At 40.5% G+C, this 6156-nt stretch overlaps 1 protein-coding gene across 1 annotated transcript in view; it reads right to left on the bottom strand.

Annotated features, from left to right (window-relative positions):
• DIS3L2 (DIS3 like 3'-5' exoribonuclease 2) overlaps nt 1-6156 on the bottom strand; it is a 441955-nt gene that overhangs the window by 402654 nt on the left and 33145 nt on the right.

Below are 6156 nucleotides of genomic sequence, written 5' to 3'. Positions count from 1 at the left end.
TAACAGGTCAGCAGTGACTTTACTCACTTATATTTTACAAAATATTTTGAGGATTTAAAAGATTAAATGTCCTGAAAGGGACAACAGCCCAGGACTTTTTGCAAACACAGCTGTTGGTTAAAGCTCTTGAGAAAAGAAAAGCTCTGGAATAGAAATCAGTTGTAGGAAGAGATAATGGTTATAAAATACTAAGCAAATTTTGGAATCTTTATTAATCTAATAGCTGACTTGTTTCTAAACCTTTGCTTCCTTACAATATGCTAGGCTTGCTTCAGGCCCTGGCCATAGAACAATAGCCATGACAGACCAGGTCCCTACTCTCATGGCGCTTACAATCTAGGGGACGAGATGGACAATAAACAAGTACACAGGCAATGACACAGAGTGGGGAGGCAGTGGCCAACAGGGTGGGGAAAATGGACACTACTTTAGTTCAGTCATCAGGAAAGCCTTTATTGAGAAATAATACTGTCACGAAGGCCACCATGTGGAGGTCACAGACTAGAGCCTTCTAGACAGACAGTATGACAAGTATAAAGACAGAAAAGGAGGAACAATCTCAGCATGTTCAAAGAACTTTAAAATAGAAAGCCTCCATAGTCTATGTATAGTAGTAAAGAATAATCAATTTTATATTAGGTGTGGTAACAGTACTTTGACTACATGTGAAAATGTTCATATTGCATAGTTAAGATATGTACATAAATGATGTCAGGATTTCTTTAAAATATTTCAGCAAAAGAAAGATAAACATGGCAAATGTACAAAAAATACTAAATTTGGGTTATGCACTAGGCTCTCAATGCACTATTCTCTACTTTTGTATGTTTCAAATTTTTCATAAATTTTAGAAATTCCACAAAATAGAGGCTTCATGTTAAAACTGACAATACTTCATTATATTCTTTCTCTTACTTTAATACCCCAGCTCGGCTCTTACCTCTTCAGTTCTTCCTTCTGATGACCTCACCTGAGACATAAACAAAAGCTTTAAGGACCTAGGTATATACAAGATAGGTCCTACACTCTACAGCTGAATCCAGTTTCTATGACAGATATAGCTACTCTATCTAAGGCAAGGTTGGAAGCTAGACAGTATTAAAATAAGAGAGCATAAAACAAACCACATATGGCTCAAGCCTGTAATCCCAGCACTTTGGGAGGCCGAGACGGGCGGATCACGAAGTCAGGAGATCGAGACCATCCTGGCTAACACGGTGAAACCCCATCTCTACTGAAAAAAAAATACAAAAACTAGCCGGGCATGATGGCGGGTGCCTGTAGTCCCAGCTACCTGGGAGGCTGAGGCAGGAGAATGGCGTGAACCCGGGAGGCGGAGCTTGCAGTGAGCTGAGATCCGGCCACTGCACTCCAGCCTGGGTGACAGAGCGAGACTCCGTTTCAAAAAAAAAAAAAAAAACCACATACTGATAAACAAGAAGTCATTCTTCCTGAGAAAAACAGGAATTGCCTGGACCAAAGACCATCCTCCCAATTCCATGGGGATTACTCTGGCAAAGACATTCTAATTGTGAAATCCCAATTTTCAGTCAATTTTCAGTCTTGATCTTACTTGACCTTGCTGTCGCACTCGACACAGTTGAGCATTCCCTTCCTTCTTGAACCTCTCTGTCTGGCAGATGTGAGGGCAGTACTGAAGATGCCCGTGCTTCTTCCTTTTAAGGACAAGTGTCTCTACCACAGCCCCTCCTGAGAGACAGGAAGAAACTTTTGTCCCAAATGACCAATTTTGAAGAAACCAGAGTGAGTCCCTCATGGGACCCAATAATCTATACTTTATTGAATGGTTTGGAAGCTGTGTGTCAGACTCTTCTATTTCTAGGAACACAGTGGAGTCAATATCTGAAAAACCTTCTGATACTGAATTACTATAACTGCTAAACAAAATATTATCAGTTTCTTTTAAAATGCACAGTTGAGTTCTCAAGAAAGAAAAGAAAATCACCAGGAGCTAAAAATCAGGTGGGAGCTAGAAACCAGAAAAAGTAAAAACTGAGGCTACAGAGACCCTGGGAGCACTTTCTGGTGTTAGTATCAAGAGTGGTTTAAAGCTGCAGAGGGACAGAAGATTCTCAAGCCTTGATGATACAAAATGTAGAGAGGTTGAAGTGAGCCCCTTGGAAAAAACTCAGACCCTTGAAGGGGAACAATCTCAGTGAGAAAATAGGCTAGAAAAAATACACCTGCTGGTGAAGGAAAAAAATCACAGGTGTCTGTTTTGATCTAGGCTCCACAGGAGAGTCTCCTCTGAACATTCAGAACCCAAGATTGCATTCATACAATAGGGTCCAGCTAACAAACCCCAAGCATAGAAACAAACTTTAAAGTGATCCTAGATTGGTAGTACCCACTGCTGAACCAAAAACTCCTCTCAGAACTATTTGCTTCAGAATATGCCTATAGTCCAAAGCCTGCTAAATGCTTACAAAACACATAAGGAAAGAGCCATCATGATTGACAGTCAGAAAACAAAAAAAAATAGCAAAATGTAGTACAAAATAACTTCTGGTCTTAAAAAAAGACAAATACAGAATATTTTTAAACTATGTACATAAAGTAATAAAAGGGCCCAGTGGCTCACACCTGGGAGACCGAGGAGGGCAAAACACTTGAGCCCAGGAGTTTGAGACCAGCCTGGGCAAAATAGTGAGACCCCTTCTCTACAAAAAGTTAGCCAGATGTGTTGGCATGTGCCTGTAGTCCCAGTTACTTGAAAGGCTGAGGTGAGAGGATCACCTGAGCCCAGAAGGTTGAGGTTACAGTGAGCCATGATCACACCACTGCACTCCAGCCTGGGTGACAGAGTGAGAACCTATCTCAAAAAAAAATGAATAAAAGAAAAAAAGAAAAGAAAAAATAAACACAAGTGAAAGAAACTTACTAAAATGTAAATTTTGAAAGAATTAAATAGAACTTTTATAAGTAAAAAGTAACTAATGCTGGAGAGTAACTTTATAGTTAAGTGTACTAGTACTAGACTTTCTCCTCTTAAGTTTTTAAAATTACATTAGGTAATTAAAAGCAAAAGTATAATATTGTCTGATGTGGTTTTCAATGTATGTAAAGGAGATATTTAAGACAACTAACTATAAAGCAGGGAGGGTAAAGGGACCTAAATCGCAGTAAGTTTCCTATGTTCTACCTGAAGTGGTAAGCTGTTGACACTAGTAGACTACGACATAGTAAAGACATCAATTCTCCCCAAACTGATTTATACATCCAACATAATTCTTAGCAAAGTCCCAAGATCTTTTGTAGATATAGACAAGCTTATCTTAAATTTTATATAGAAATGAAAAGGAACTAGAATAACTAAAATAATGAACAACCAAAAAAAAATAAAGTTGGAGGAATCATACTACCTGATTTTAAGCTATATAGCTATAGCAATTAAGACTGTGATATTTTCAGAGGGACAGCCACCTAGACCAATGGAACAACAGAGAGATCCCAGAAACAGCCCCTTGCAAATATGCCCAACTGATTTCAGACAGAAGTGCAAATGCAATTCAAGGGAGGAAAGACAGTCTTTTCAACAAACAGTGCTGGAACAACTGGACATCAATAGACCAAAAAAAAAAAAGAACTATCAAAAAATCTTGACCTTTGCCTCAGACCATATATAAAAATTAACTCAAAATGGATGCCAGATCTAATACAAAAACTATAAAACTCTTAGAGGAGACCATAAGAGAAAAGCAGGAGGACCTAGGATTAGGTGAAAAGTTCTTAGTCACAACATGAAAAGCATGATCACAAAAGAAAAAAAAAAAGATAAATTGTTATTTTTTTCATTTGTAGAACCTGTCATTGACATAGCTGAATGACAACTTATTCAACAATGACATTCTTATTCAACAATGTTAACCATTAGAGCTCTTCAAAGAAGACCAAAAAAAAAAAAAAAAAATGCAGTTAGAATATGAGCTCCTGTTTTATCCTTAAGTATTAAAGTGGATGAGAGGGAGGGACTTAAATGTGTATAATCATTTCATTTTAATGAAAGACATCAGCTGGACACCATTTACCTACAATATATCATTTTAGGATCGGTGTGAAATCTCCAGGTAATTAAACTTAAGTGATGCAGACCCTCAGAGGTAACTGGGGGACTGCTGACCTCAGTCAAGGATTACTGATAAAGAAAAAAAGCCATCTCAGCCAGGCGCAGTGGCTCATGCCTGTAATCCCAGCAATTTGGGAGGCCGAGGCAAGTGGATCACCTGAGGTCAGGAGTTTGAGGTCAGCCAGGCCAACATGGTGAAACCCTGTCTCTACTAAAAATACAAAAATCAGCCAGATGTGGTGGCACACATCTGCAATCCCAGCTACTCGGGAGGCTGAGGCAGGAGACTTGCTTGAACCTCGGATGCAGGGGTTGCAGTAAGCCAAGATCATACCACTGCACTCCAAGACTCTGTCTCAAAAAAAAAAAAAAAAAAGATAACTTCACATTTTTGAGCTTACATAATTGGATGGATGGGAGTTACATGCACCAGGACAGGGTTATTGAATGAGGATAGATGGGTAGAGATCATCAGCCCAGAACTGGACATATTGAGTTTGAGGTGACTGCAACACCAGGCAGTTGGACAGAAAAGTCAGGAGCTCTGAAGAACATCCAGGCTGAGAGCAAATTTGGGAGTCACCAGAGAACAAATCATAACCAAAGCAACTGAAGTTGAACACAGATGCGATCGGCCTAGGAAGAATATGGAGAAAAAAGGGAAGGGACCTAGGATTGAGACTCTGAGGAGCCTCAAAGTTCAATAGCCAGGGAGAAGGGAACAGAAATTGCAAAGACTGAGGAAAAATGGCCTCCTCAGAGGGAGATATAAGAGAAAACTTGGAAGAGTGTGATGTCAAGAAAATGTCTTTTCTGTACTTCCTGGAGGCTTGGCACGGGGGAAAAGAGAAAGAAAATCAAGATTTCGAGAAGGCAGAGGCAATGAAGTCCTATGTCACTAAGAGAAGTGAAATAAGGCATTATACTTAGCAGCATGGATATCACAGGGGGCTCAGTGAGAGTTGCAAGGGGGAAGCAACGGGGATAACACAAAAGAGAAATCAGCTGAGACATGAATGGGCTGGGGGGATGTGGAGTTGGTGAGCTGTTGATTGCTCATGAAATTTAGCCAGGAAGCAGGAGAGGTGGAAGCAAAAGACAGTTTGCCTTTTTGTTGGTGTTTTTATGAAAGGAGAAACTTGAGCATGTTAAAACACAGGATGGAAGAGGTGATGCAGTGGGGCCAAGGACAATGGGTAACTTCTGTGAGGGTAGGAGGGGAGGCTGGGGACAGGTGCATTTTGGGTCGCGTCCCCCAACACGGCCAATACTCTTCAAGCTCCCTCCACATTCTCACACAGTTACTCACCCTCTACTCCAACCTCACTCTTTTTACCCATTAAAGAACAGCTCAAATTCCATATCCTCTCCCCTACTGTCTCCCCTAATTTCTCCAGCTCTTGGGATGCCTTCTCCACAATCCCAAGTGGGTCATGTTTTCCATCTATTTGACCATGAAATCTCTGATAGTAGGTTCCACAGAATACACACTGGGAAATGAACACTCTCACGCCTGTCCAGCTCCAGTCCTCATCCCTCAATACAGCCTTCCCAACCATACCACAGCAAAGTAATACCTTCCCTCATAAGGTCCTTAACAATTTTGTCATTTAGCACATGAAATGTTGAGGGTTCCAGCATGTAAATTCCAAGAGTGCAGAGCCTTGTATGTCCCATTCATCACTGTATCCCCAGTTCCTGGAAGCGCTGGCACACAGTGGGTACCCAGGAAATGTTTACTGAATGCAGTCATTAAAAGAGATGCCCTGTGTACTCCTCAAAACCTGTAAATTACTGAGGAGCAGGGACCATGTGTTGTGACTACTTCTACACTATGCCCACAGAGTACACACCTAATAAATGTTCTTGATGACAGGATAATTTATTATGGCCTAATGTCACATTAGGAATTACAGGCACAGTTTGGCAATATACCCTGATGCAAATAATATGATATACCCTGATGGAAAATAATGAAAAGCCTCTGTAATGTTTTTCAACTCTAAATTTAAAAGACAATTAAGGTCAGGCGTGGTGGCTCATGCCTGTAATCCCAGCACTTTCGGAGG

This window comes from Papio anubis, chromosome 10 (genome assembly GCF_008728515.1).
Source record: "Papio anubis isolate 15944 chromosome 10, Panubis1.0, whole genome shotgun sequence".
NCBI lineage: Eukaryota > Metazoa > Chordata > Mammalia > Primates > Cercopithecidae > Papio > Papio anubis.
Note: the sequence above shows the minus strand (reverse complement) of the source record. Positions and strands in the feature narration are given on the sequence as shown.